Source organism: Protopterus annectens, chromosome 2.part0 (genome assembly GCF_019279795.1).
Source record: "Protopterus annectens isolate FY-2018-M chromosome 2.part0, PAN1.0, whole genome shotgun sequence".
Classification (NCBI taxonomy): Eukaryota; Metazoa; Chordata; order Ceratodontiformes; family Protopteridae; genus Protopterus; species Protopterus annectens.
In genome coordinates this window covers 1,466,500,151-1,466,515,105 of record NC_056728.1, presented here as the reverse complement: position 1 = coordinate 1,466,515,105, position 14,955 = coordinate 1,466,500,151, and positions in this window count along the sequence as shown.

Here is a 14,955-nt window from a genome sequence, read left to right as displayed (position 1 = left end):
GATTTCCAAGCCCCAGTCCCCACAAATGGTCTTGACAACTATATTAAAGTATAATCTGATGCCCTGTACCAACACTTATACAAATATATAGACTCGGCTGTGCCAGATAGGACCACATTAAGAGTCCCAAGAAAAAACAAGCCACCCTGGAGCACATCTCACATAAATAAACTATACAACAAGTGTAAGAAGCTGTTCTCAAAGAATACAAAGGGAGGTCTCTGCACTGTAAACATACTCTCCTAAACCTAAATAAGTAAATAAAACAACATATAAAATCCCCTAAGGGCAACTTCAAGAAAAATTTAGCAAACATAGCTAAGGATAACTATAAGGCTTTTTTCAGTTACATAGGTTCATAGGTTCATAGGTAGGTATTAGGCTATTGGCCCTAAAGCCTATATAAGCCTAGCCAAAAGGTACCCTGGCTTTCGCCACCCAAGAAAATTATTTCCTGTGCCACTGTCGAGCAGATCCACAGAAGTGATCCCTGGGGTGAATTTCATATCTCCCATCCAATCATCAAGATTTTTCTTGAAGAGTGTTAATGAGGAGCTTTGTTTGATATAGATTTAGATAGGTTGTTTGTTCCAGAGTATGGGAAGTCTCTGGGACAGGAATCTATCCCTCCCAGCATGTTCTGTTCATTGTGGTGACAAGGTTTAGGTCCCTAGAGAGTGTAGCTCGGACAGATTGGGATTTCTTTAAGTGGAGCATGTCCAAAAGCTCTGGGTTTGACATAGCTTTGTGTGTTAGGCAGAGATCGCCTCTGAGTAGATGATATGTGATGGAGTAAAGCTGCAGTTTTTTGAGATGGTCAGTGTATGGCATCTGTTTGAGGCCGGTGATCCACTTTGTGAGGTATTTCTGCGGCCTTTCCAGTTGTTGTAGATGTCTTGTTAGGTACATACCAAAAGGGGTGTTGTACTCTGTAATGGGCCTAATGAGTGACGAGTAGAGGGGAACAATGACTTCTTTTTTCCTGGATGAGAAACCTTTTGTGATGAGGTGAGCCACGTAGAAGGATTTCCTGACTACTATGGCGATGTGATTATCAAATGTGAGACTACTGTCCACCTGTGTCTCAAGGTCTCTTATCACACTTTCAGTGTTAAGTAGACTACCGCCTATGTGCTAGTTCATGGGTACAGAGTTTTTACCAAAAGGGATGACAATGCCCTTTTTGGCATTGAGCTTGAGGCCATGGCTTTGACACCAGGCATCTGTCTCAGTGAGACCCACTCGTAGGATGTCCACATCTTTTGGAGTTTTGATTATGGCTCCTAGTTTGCAGTCATCTGCAAACTTCATTAGCCAAAGACCTTCTGTGTTAACTTGTACTTCAGAGAAGTAGATACCAAACAGGAGAGGACCCAGGGCTGAACTCTGTGGTACTCCACTTGTCTCTGGTCTGAAGTTGGATTTGGAGTCTGCTACTTTCACAGTGTGGGTTCTGCCAGTGAGCCAGTTGGCAACCCATCTTGTGACATAGGGATTTATACCTAGTTTAGTGAGTCTATCTATCCATTGCCTAAAAGGTAGGACCCAGACAAGTGCTCATCTAGTGACAAATTATATCACACACACTGATCCTGCAGAAATCACTTACCTACTAATGGACAGGTTTGGTGAAATTTTCTCTTCTTCATCCCTTCCAAACATATCACAAGCCATACCTTCAACAGCTTCCCTGCTTAATATATCTAAAGAGGCCATCAAAGCTCTGTCTAAGCAAGAAATACAGCCTTTCTGGGTCCTGGTGGCATCCCAGACTGTATTCTAAACAAACTAAAACAGGAATTAGCAACTGCCTTAGGCACCCTATTTAACCACAGCCTGAATACAGGATTTGTCCTAGCTGAATAGAAAACAGTGACTATTAACCCCCTTCACAAGGGTGGCTTAGCAACAGATCTGAGGAATTATAGACCCATAAGCCTTACCAACCTTTTCTGCAAGGCCATGGAACGTATCATCATGGACCTCATAAATAAATATATAGGTGACCTCCAACCCTTGATCCAACCCAGTTTGGCTTTGTAAAGGGTCAATCATGCCTATTAAACCTAGTAGACTTCTTCAAAAATGTGAACAGGGCCATAGATGAGGGCAAATCTGCACATGCAGCTTATCTGGACTTGACAAAGGCCTTTGACACAATCCTCCATTCAGGCATTATTGATAAGCTCACCCACCAAAATGTCAACCCCTTTGTTGTTAGTTGGGTCACAAATTGGCTCACTAACCATACACATGCTATCAAAGTGGATGACTCCACCTCAACCAGCAGACCTGTCACTAGTGGGGTTCCACAAGGGTCAGTACCGGGCCCCCTTTTGTTTGGCCAAAACAAGTGGGCTGTGGTTGACCAAGTTTGCTGATGACTGCAAACTTGGCATAATCTTTGACTTCTCAAATGATGTCAGTGTACTCCAAGAGGGGCTTACACAGACCAACAACTGATGCCAAAGTCATAGACTCAAACTAAATGCAAAAAAATGCATCATCACCCCCTTCAGCAAAAGCACTGTCCCTATTGACTATCAAATAAATAACAACACTTTAAGTACAAAAGCTGTAGTGAAAGATTTGAGCACACAAGTAGACTGTGACCTAAACTTTTTCCACCATGTGTCCACTGTAATAAGAAAGGCATTCTATGTTGCACATTTGATTAACAAAGGCATAGCCTCAAGAGCAAAAGAGGTTATAACCATCCTATACTCATCCCTTATCAGGCTCATAATTGAGTATAATGCCCCCTTTGGCATGTACTGTACCAGGCACCTGCAACAACTGGAGAGACCCCAAAGATTTTTAACTAAGAACATCCAGGGTCTTCAGCAAAAGCCTTGCACAGACAGACTGAAATCTTTGTCACTACACTCAGTAGCATATAGGCTGCTTAGAGGAGACTTGTGTATGGCTTACAGAGCAATCTCTTACCCCAATCTGGTGAAGTTGCTCCACGTCTGTAAGTCAAATGGGAGAAGAATTGCCCACTCCAGTGACCTAAATATGGCCTGCAATTTAAATAGGACATGCTGGAGAGGCAAATTCATCTCACAGTGTTTGCCACTTCTCTGGTATAGGCTACCAATTCATGTTAAGCAGAGCACCTCTATGACTCTGTTCAAAAGGAGCCTGGATGAATGGATGGGAAACCACAAATTCTTGTTGGGAATAGCTCCCACATCCCTCTTGGACTTAGGCAGTCATTACTAATAATAATCTTAGGCACTGAGTAGACTGTTTCTCTTGAAATATAACGGGTGTAATAGGCTAGTCTTAAAACGACATTTGGGTCAATAGCCTAGTAACCTCCTATGAAACTATGAACCAATGATGCAGTAATTGGTCTCTCTTCTTATCTATATACTAATAGAACTGATGCACTGGAAACTGCATCAACTTAGGAGATGTGACACTACTTAGATGCACCATGAATTATTTTCTCCGCTGTAATTGTGTATTTCTCACATAGCTGAACACACACCATCACTTTCTTATTTTGTCTTGGATCATGTGATGAGGCTATGTGCTTAGTACCTCTGGTGGGTTTCTCCATTGAACAGTCTATGCTCTGTGCAACACATTCTGGTCTAGCTTTGAAAATCATTAGCAGAACTGAATCAAACTCATATTGGAGTGTGCATGGCTACCACGACTAATGAGGTGTCTGCTACTATACACTGCCCACTTTGTACCCTCAGCTTTGCACTGTACATACCAATTTTATAGTGAGTTGAAGACACTGTGAATGCCATACTGGTAAACAAATTGCCTGTACATGTTTGTCATAATAGCTGGTTTGGATCTTTGTGAGAAATTTGAAGAAATGTGCAGATAATTAATCTACTCTGCATAAACCTCTGTAAGCCCTTGGTGAGGACAAGTAGGAGTCTAACATTTTCTCAGAAAAGCAACAGAATGATGTCTACAAGTTAGATTTATTTAGTCATTTATTTATTTATTTATTTAACATTTGTTTACTGGGAAAGTCTGACTGGGACAAAGCCCGTTCTCAGTGGAAGGCCGGGAAGAAACATTTCAGATTTAGAGCTGTGCATTGGTTCAGATGTTAATGTGTCCCATCTTTTATACAGCAGAATAAACACTAGATGTGGAGAATGCTGAAAAGCTCCTGTAGATACTAATCCAATGCACTCACCATCAAACCTTCACTCAATCCTGCTCTTGTATGCTAGAATAAATACTGCATAGCAATAGACAGTCCCGATAGGTTTGTCTAGTCACATCAGATGTATTTATCCTGTGCATTGCATGTCTGCTACACAAAAGGAAAAAGGCATCGGTGAATGGAACTTGTTATCTCGCAATACTTTCTTTAACCAGATGCTAATATTTAAAATTATAAATAGCATGCATTAAACTGTGAGAATTATGCTACCTACAAGTCAACTGATTCCTTTCGGTATTTCACCACACTTATCACCACCCCTACTTTTCTACCACAATATCACATTCCATGATCCTCACTAAAGGAGTATAAAGAATAAAGATCTTACAGGCATAAATGAGGAGGTTTTAAAGGACACTTCTATAAGGCCCTGCTATCCCTGTAAACATAAACAACATACAGTAGTTAACTGTAACTCAAGCAACCAGAACTCTCAAGCAACTAGAAAAAATTGAAGAAATGCAGTACAATTTCAATGTGTTGCACCTCTGCAGGAGTTGTTCTCTAATTGTGAGACTTCCACTATGTGACCCAGACAACCTTGTTTTAGAAAGCATTTTTGAAGCGTACCCCAAATAACACTATATATTATACATATACATTTTATGGCTGCATAGACTGGACTCAAAACAGAATCCAATTACTCTGTCTGATACACTTTCTAATTTCTATTACTTACGTCTTACTGGAATTCCTATTTCTGGTTATTTAATTTTTATGCAAACTACTGATTATATTTATAGATGTATACACATTTATGCAGCACCATAGTAAACTGTGAACTATGTGTATTTAGAAAAAAGGAATTTGAGTCAATTCTGTGATATACTTCATATTTCAAAGAATACATTTGAAAAAAGAGCAGTGTCCATTAGCAGTCCACAAACATTCTGAAAAATCAGTTCACTTTTTGCTTGAGTAATAATAATAGCAAAAATACATTTGATACAATGCCAGGTATCTTTGTTACCACACAACAGAATACACACCTGACATCAGTAATGTGTTTTTATTCTGTTGATCAGTGTTTCCTTGTAATATAAGTGCGGCTTTCATATAATTCTAATCTACTTTGAATCTATTTCTAACAATTTCATTTTAGCTATAATGTAGGCCATCTAGTATCATACTAACGTCCCATTACTATATAAATCTTTGTCCAAAGTGTGAAAGTAATGGTTCCACAACATTTCCTCAATATGTTCAATTTCATATCGCAACAGCTCAGAAAGATGGCTGCTAAATGTTGAACTGAAGGACACTGATAACACATACACTTTAGCTTGTGATAAGAAGACCAGATGACAATATATTTAATTAGTTGTCTTTCATTTGTGATTGACTGTTGTGCCCCTGTCACTCTGTATCTTTCACTCATGGAAAGTGAGTGGTACTGTTCATCATATTTTGATTGAGAAAATATATAGGTATCTTAATTACTTCACATAGGTTCATAGGTAAGCACTAGGCTAGCTGCCTTTGTGGGGCATTTTAAGCATAGTCATTTTCCCTTTTTGTGCTCAAAATAAGCTAACCCTTTTGGTTATTGATTGGCCTTACACATCCCATGGTCGATAATTATATATTGTCTTTAATTAGAAAAACTGGGATCATACCATAGATAATTAGAGGGAACCCACTCATGAGATTTAGAAGCTGTCTTTGTCCATTAGTAGTACATGGGGCAGTCCTGTGGTAAATTTTATTTTTCCCATCCATAGATCTAAGTTGTTCTTGAATGTGGACGGGGCGAACTTTGTTTTATGTGGATGGGGTGTCTATTCAACAGCAGCGGTATCCTCTGTGAGATATACCTGTCACTTCAAACATTTCCTGTATATATGTTGCAGAAATGATTTACATCCCTAGACCAAGTATTTCTGATGCCACTTGACATTATTTGGAGTAAATCCATCAGTAATGGTTTAGAGGATGCCTTGTATGCCAGGCATAGTTCACTTCTTAGCAGTCTGTAGGATAAAATATATAGTGACAGGGCTTTGAGTCCTCCAGTGCAGAATATCTGAATTATAGCATCAAGTCGAACTATCGCCTTGGCTTGGTCATCCTCAATATATAATTGTTTTTAAATTATAAGGATTTGTACAAAAGATAGAGTTAAGAATGATGCAAGAACATGATGTTCAATAGTGAAACAAACAACAAATGCTGCATAAATCAGTACTGGATGGAAATCTGTTATGTGGAAAACAATCCACAAGTGCTCACAATTGTCAAAAACTAGTTGTCTTCCAAAGTGGAGAAAATACATGGAATCCAATGCCAAGGTATGGCCTACTACCAGTGTTTGGTAGACCTGATACACAAAAGCATGAAGTCCAAAGAGCTGGCTGAGATATCCAGAGCAGCACCTAGCAACATACAAACTGGTTATTTCTGGGTTCATAGATAATGCTAGGGTATCAGTCTACAGACTATTACAAGCCTAGTGAATAATCAGAAACCATAATCAAGCCCTGTACCTTGTATATTTGAGGTAAAGACCTTCAAACCAATCTCATTTCCTCATATCACGTGAAGTCAGATATTACTGCAAGAAAATTGGATAACACACTATAGTTCTCCCAGTAAAGAGACCACATCAGGATTGTGCAGTTGTAATGTTTTGAAAGGCAGGTAGTTCTTTGTGACACAGCTTCAGTGCTGGCTATTAATGTGCAGCGGATGTAACAAATAGACATAGAACTTTATGAAACACAGTCCATAAATGTTTTGGGAGAACATGACCACACACAATGTATATGTGTATATATATATATATATATATATATATATATATATATATATATATATATATATATATACCTATATCTATCTATCTATCTATCTGGGTGTGTGCATATTATATATATATATATATATATATATATATATATATATATATATATATATATATATATATTATAGTGCTATATATTATAGTGATTTTATATAAATATATATATATATATATATATATATATATATATATATATTGTACATACACACAAACACACACACACACACACACACACACACACACACACACACACACACACACACACACACACTATACAGCAAGAGAGAGAGAGAGAAAGCAGTCTATTCTTTTGACAATCAATGGCAGCTTGTTCTGCAAACTACTTATTGCATGTTTCTAGTCTGTGTATGATGTGCAATGTGTAGACTCACAGAGACAATGAAATGCAGTGATGTCAACACAAGGCACTCTGGTGGGTGAAAACAGATAGGGATACAGCTCTGTTTTAGTTTGTGCCTGCTATTCTGGGGTAAAAAGTTAAGTAGCAGATCTGATCGTTCAAGGCAATTATTTAGATGCATCTTAAAAGTCTGTTTTAAAGATGGCCATGAATAAAACCTAATTGACTTTAAAGGTTAAGCGTATTATCTTATCAGTGGTATTCACAGAAATCAGGTAAGTCACAACACCGAAGACAACAGACTTAAACAACTAAAGAAAATATTGCAACTTCTGATACAACATTACAGATGCCTGGAGGCCAGTTTTATTACAAGTGATTTTCCTTGGTGCACAGGATGTGAGCTGCAGTATTGGCACCAACAAGCATATGCAAAAATTTCATGATCTAAATGCATTTATAATAGTTTATTTTCAATGCATATGCTACAGGTAAGTGAGCAGTACTACAAATGACAGAATTAGAAAGTGTTAGTCTTGATTAAAAATTAATGGTCGAGGTGGTGCAGTGGTTAGCGTTGTCGCCTCACAGCAAGCAGTTCTTCGATTTGATTCTTGGCTGGAGTGCTTTCTGTGTGCAGTCTGCATGTCCTCCCTGCAGTCAAATGAGCTCTAAAGACATGCAGGCAGGTGCGTGTGTGTGTGCCATCTATGAAGATTGTGCACCGGGGCTGGCAACTTGACGCTGTGAAACTCCACTGCCAATCAATCTGCAGACTGGTCATCTGCTGTGTCACCCATAACCAGGAAAAGTTGAAAGACATTGCTTTAGTCTTGATTAAAAATCAAAACTTGAACAATGCTATGACAAAGTTGTGAAATATGCCACAAATACCCCTTTCAGAACCAACCAATCTATTGCATTAAAAAGCCTAAACTGGCTAAAACTACCCCATCAACTAACATATACACAGCTTCTTACCATTTATAAAATTATGCATCCACTTGCCTGTCCAGCACTTAATAACATTCTGTATATTCCCATTCAGTCATTATAATTCAATAACTAAAAATTCCTGTCTGCCCAAAAATCCATCAAATCTGTTGGGCATTGCCTGTACTCATATCATGTTATTATGCCTGGAATTACCTACCTGTATCTATCAGATGAATACTCTCTCTGCTTTTTTCAAAACCCTTCTGTAAGACTTCCTAGCCAAAAGCCGGTCTGTACCTGCTCAATAGCAGGATACACTATATCCCTAAATGTGAATAAGTACTTTTTCATACCTTCCATCTCCTTACTTTTCCTTCTTCTCTCACTGCGTTACTTCTATCAGTTTCTTTCCCCTGATTATGTTGCTAAATATACCATGAGCCTGTGATTCTCTCGCTTCATAATGCATTTCATGTTTGTATTGTACCAACTTATCTTTAATTTCTCTATAAGCTGGTTAAAATGTCTTTAAATATTAAAACATTGTCACATAACCTGTGTTTATTCTTAAGTAATGTTTTATATTATGTCTAATTTAGTATAATTATTTAAACTGTAATTGTTTTTTGTCTAATTTTTAAAGATTATAAAACTATTGGTCTTAAAATGTTTTGTAATACTTAGGAGCTATTCCCCCTATGCCTCCACTGAAATGTGCTCCTACCCAGTCGGACTGTCCTGATAATTAAATGTCATAAATAAATAAATAAATAAATAAATAAACAAACAAATAAATAAATAAATATATAGTTTCCTCCCTCTTATTTGTGAAGAGCTATAAGAGGTGAATGAGACCACACCATCCAAACACATTACTGCAAGGTGCAAAGGACTGTCTTTCCCAGTCTCCCCCTCATTTCAGTCGTAATTCTTGATGAAGGTTCTAGAACTGCAGCAAATGGAAATTTTTGTTTAGCAAAGCAAAGCTGTATCAGGCTGACCTGGGTGCTGAAAAAGGCACACACAGTCTCTAGATTCAGTAGTATTGTCACTGGTTACAGTAACTTGTGTGATCCTTTTTTCTTTAGAGTCAGGTCAGTTTTGAGCATAAGCTGGAAACAAAAGAAAAGGATGTAAACACTAAGAATAGATAGCTCCGCAATTCAAGAGATGAGCTTCTTTGGTTAGATTCCTGACAAGGAACAAAAGAAGCAAGCCAGGCATCTTCCCAGTTGTTAATGCACATATCCTAATGTGGCCGCATACATTTAAAACGTCTGGAAAAAAATATTTAGCAACTCATTTTCAGCTGGCCTACCTACTGACCTTATCCTATGTTGAGATTATCCTGATTTCATCTAGCAGCTACCATCACACATAGTGCATTAAGAGGGGAAGAATCTAAGTATGGCATGGATTGACTACAAAAATGCATTTGATAACATCCCTCATTCATGGATAAACGAGTGCTTAAAAATGTATAAGATACACACTACACTGATCAACTACATTACAGTGACCATGAAACAGTGGCAGACCACTTTGCAATTAAGCAATGATAAAGGACAGATCATTATCCCAGGCATAACATTTCAAAGGGGAATATTCCAGGGTGACTCTCTGTCACCATTACTATTCTGTCTTGCCCTTAATCCATTAGGCTGTTTACTCAACAGCTTAGGCATGGCTATAATTTGACTCCTAGAAAACAACAAAGTGTAAAGACTTCTCACATTCTCTTTGTTGATGATTTAAAACTGTATAGCTCATCAGATGAGGAACTGAAAGAACAACTGCAAGTTGTCAAAACCTTTTCAGATGATATAAGAATGTCATTTGGTCTTGATAAATGTAGAAAAGCAACCTTTAAAGCAGGAAAACTGCAATGCCAGGAAAACATCAGTTTGGGACAAGAATGTGATATAAAAGAACTTGTGCAAGAATGAGTGTATAAATAATTGGGAACTGATGAAGGATCAGCAATAATATACAAACAAATACAAATAAAATTTAGTAAGGGATACTTCAGAAGACTTAAATTAATCCTGAAAACAGCACTGACATCTAGGAACAAAATCCAAGTTATAAACCAGTTTGCTCTTCCTGTCCTAACTTACAGTTTTGAAGTGATTGATTGGCTACAAAACGTGTTGGGTAAATTAGATAGGAAAACAAGAAGGATGCTTCATGCTCACCAAATGAATTATAAACATCAGTGCAGACCAAGATTATACATTCCTCATTCCAAAGGAGGGAAGGGCCTCCTTGAAACTGATTATATGTATAGATCTGCAATCGTGGGACTCCACATATATCTGCTGACCTCACAAGACTCAAACATAGTGAAAGTTGGAAATATGAAGAGAATAAATCTAAAATGACTTCTCTGCTTAAACTGGCAGAAGCATATTGGCTTCAAGCAGGAATGGAAATCAAACCAGAAGTAGATAAAAATCAGGCAGTAACTGAATGTGCCAAAAAACAAAAGAAAGAATATAAGGTGAAGGATCAGATAAGAAGGCAAGAAATGTGGAATGTGGAAAAATAATAAATATAGTTGCAAGTATAGAAAACGTTTGGCAGAACCTCATGTTGATCAGGAATGAACACAGGAATGGTTAAGGAGAGGCGAATTCAAACCAAGAGAGGAAAGGTTAATATTGGCGGCCCAAGATAATGGGCTGCATACACATTGGTTTATAAAGTCCATTGAACATGTGGGAGAAACAGACAAATGTAGGTTTTTTAAAACTGAAGTGGAAACAGTTGCACACCTTGTTGCTGGTTGCAACATACTAATGGCAGAAGTACTGTATACTGAAAGGGGTCTACTTTCATAGACCGAAGCGCCACGTCACCGACACCCGGAAGACCGAGACGGAACGACCGAACAGGTAGGTTACCGAAAATGCGAAATCCCGATGGCTGAGAGACCGACAACGGCAGAGTGTGAGCGCGATACGGTAAGTGTGCGAAAGTGAAAGATGTAGTATTGGGGAGCGGACAGGTAAGTGTACGATAGTGAGGGATATTAGGATAGGGTGTGGGAAAGGTGAGTGTGCGGTGCTGTCGGACTAAGGGTTCCGGTGAGGTAAGTGTGTGGAAGTGACGTAGAGCAGTGTAGGGTAGTGTTAAGTGTGTCAGGGTTAGAATGCGGGTGGAGTGAGTGTGCGATAGTGACGGGCTGAATGTTTTAGGGTGGGTTAAGTGAGTTAGGGTGCAGGTAGGGTAAGTGTGCGGTAGTGACTGTGTTGAGGTTTAGGGGTGGGTTAAGTGAGTTAGGGTTAGGGTGCAGGTAGGGTGAGTATGCGATAGTGACAGTGTTGAGGTGTAGGGGTGTGTTAAGTGAGTTAGGGTTAGGGTGCGGGTTGGGTAAGTGTGCGGTAGTGTCGGACGTTAGGGTTAGGGTTTAGGTTAAGGTTAGTGGATATGTTGTTGTGTGCAATGTGTACTTGGCGTTTTTTGTGTCGGTGTTATGGTGTTCGGTATGTTGAGTTGTTGGTGTGGTGTGTTTTCGGTTGTTTGGGGTCGGGAACATGTGTGTCTGCGATTCGTTCGTTCGGTCTATGAAAGTAGACCCACTGAAAGGCATAATAATGTGGTGAAACTGTTACACTGGGGATTGTGCAAACATTATGGTACTGAAGTGGCTGAAAAACACTGGAAACATTAGTCACAAAGCATCATAAAAAATTAAGAAATCTACATCACTTGGGATCATCCATTACCAACAGTTCAAAAGATAGATACTAAAAAACTGGATATGGTGGTCCAAGAAGACAAGAGTAGCATTGATCATTGAAATTGCAACACCCAGTGACTACAGTGTCTTGCATACAGAGAGATTCAAAGTCATAAAATATCAGGATCTGTAGGCTGAAACAAGAGCACTGTGGAAGAAAGATACTCAGACAGTTCCAGTAGTAGTAGGAGCAATGGGTCTTATAAAAAAAAAATTACTGTCTGTTTAGACATGTTACCAATACACGTAACTACATATGAACTACAGAAGGAGTCATTTCTGGGCACATTGTGGGTGCTGCAATGGGAACTACTGGCTGACATCAAAGAGTGAAACAATACTAATTTCATGAGCTTTAATTGTATTTTGACTTAGGAATGGGGTCCATTCCCATCATGGTAGTAGAAACCCAAAAGACATGGAGATATTAAAAAATGCATTAAAAATCAGTTTAAGAACTACATCAGGTTCTGAAAGTCTGATAGTGTAGGTAAACTGGACTTGTTTAATTTGGAATGGAAAATATCTGAGTGAGTGGTACAGATGCAAAGATTTCAATACATTTTTAAATGTATACAGTGTGATCATCTATAGTACACATAAATCTTAAACTTTCATCTCCAGTATATTGAACCCTACCTCTTACAATGTGGAAAAATAGAAAAAAAATGCAGAATGACTTCTATGAATGTCAGATAGGAACTCACAGGATAGTTAAGAACTGCTTCTTTGTACTTAAAAAACATTTTTATGATTAATTACTAAGATACAATGTTATTTATTGTTGATATTTGTTGAAATAGTTCTCAGCAATCAAAAATCATACCCTGTAACCTCACAGACTGACCCTGATGTACTCTGTTAAAATGTTTGGTCACTGAACTAGATTCTTTTACATTTTCAATGTATCGAATGTGCTGTAAAAGTCTGGTCTTAAAAGCCCTTTTAGACACCCCCAGGGAATGATTTTGGAGAAAACAGATTTTATTCATACAGATAGAAATATTAAAAATAAACTTTTATACAGAGAAAATAGATTTTATTCATACAGACAGAAATATTAAAAAACTTTTATACAAAGAAGGTTTATATATATTGAAATTTGACACTTTGGTACCAAAGGGAATGAATATAGAGCTTAATTGGCGAGGTTTACTTTAATTATTTTGATAATTGGTGTTAATTAATGTATTTTGTGCTTAATTGTGTGTGTTCTATAAAGAATAGGTGTTTCTTAGTGTTTATCCTCCTTGAAGGCATTACTGCAGAGATGTCAGAGAATAAAAGTTTTTATCTGTGCTGTATGATCACCAGCTTTGTAGCACATTTAATATCTATGGACATCTCTTCAAGGTAAAAAAAAAAAGATCATAGTCCCACTATATGTCCCTCATCAAAACAATCACTAAATTCACTGCACCACTTGGAATATATTCCTATAAGCATCTAGTACAACTTGAAAGGCAACAAAGTTCTCCAATCAAGAAATGTGAAGTTCTGTATACCCATGAACTGTCCAGATAACAAAAACGCCCCAGCTTTACACTTTATTTCTCCCAGGCTGTTGCATAATATCTGACTTTTCTTACTCTGAATGACCTTTGTCTTCTTGATCTCTTTTACTTCTGCAGAACTAGTGGCAGTGTGAATAGTGCATTAAAACCCTTAACTTCCATCACCATTATAACAATACATGAGACATCCTTAACCTAACACGCCCCGTGCTGTTAAACAGACCCCATCTGCCTTTCAAGAATAGCAATTTCCTGGCTACTTTAAAAGATGTATTTGACTAGCTGATGGTTCTTTACAAATTCATCTTTGGGATGTCTTCTATCTGGTATTAAGCTCCCTGAGTAAAACAGCTCATGTGTCATAATTTTAATTGGGCACTAAGATAACCTTTCTGGAGATCTCTTAGGCCATAGGATTAAAGCCTGTTTATGAACTTATGAACCTCCATGGACTTTGGAGTCTTCCTTGCTGGAGTCTCTAAGAAGAGATCCCAAAGAAAAGAAGTGGCACATCGTTACTAGTCTATGTGAAGCTACCTTGTGTTAGTCTGATGTTGATTCCTGTGGTCTTGGTTTGCACACTCGAACCCTGATTGACATTAACAGATTAATGACACATTTATGTAAGCAGGGACTTGTGTATAGTGTCCAAGATGGAGGTATTTTTTTCTTTAACTGGATGGCTCGATTCAGCATTTAGCTAGATGTTTAACTGAGTTAACACAGCACATACTGTGGGATTCAATTACATACAAGAAATGATATATTTGATTGAAAGTTATTTCCATGCATTTACTGTTTATTATAACTTGCGGTGGTCAGAATTCCTATATGGCACAACAGTAGGTGGAGAGGTACTATATTATACCTATAAAAAGAAGCATTATGTTGGAGACAATAAATAAATTAATAAACTTAACATAATTTACCTAACTACTCAAAGCTACTGGAGGTGCAAGCCTTAGCATTACAATTTCATTAGCTATTTGCTATAAATTCATCTTTTTCTTATCAAAAGAAGCAGATCATGTAAAGCCACACTTTCCCAGACATTTGTAAGGAAATTTTGAAAAGATAATGCAATTTCCATTTTATGCTTTGTCATACAGGTTTGTATTTACTTTATGTTTATGTTTTTTGCTTTCTCTTATGCAAGGCTCTGATGCTGTCTATTGAGCATGGCACCCTGCTTGCTCCTTATGTGCAATCTTCTCCCCCGAGTAAGAGAGATTTGGCCCATTAAATTCATGGAGTGAGAGATGGACAACCCAGAGTGCGATGTCTCATCTGTGCACTGGGTGACACATGTGATATTAGCACTCTGCAACACTAACCTTCCCTACATGTATAGTTCTTCCTAAGGGTTAGGCATGCAGTAGGCCATGAGGCATATGTGTCTCA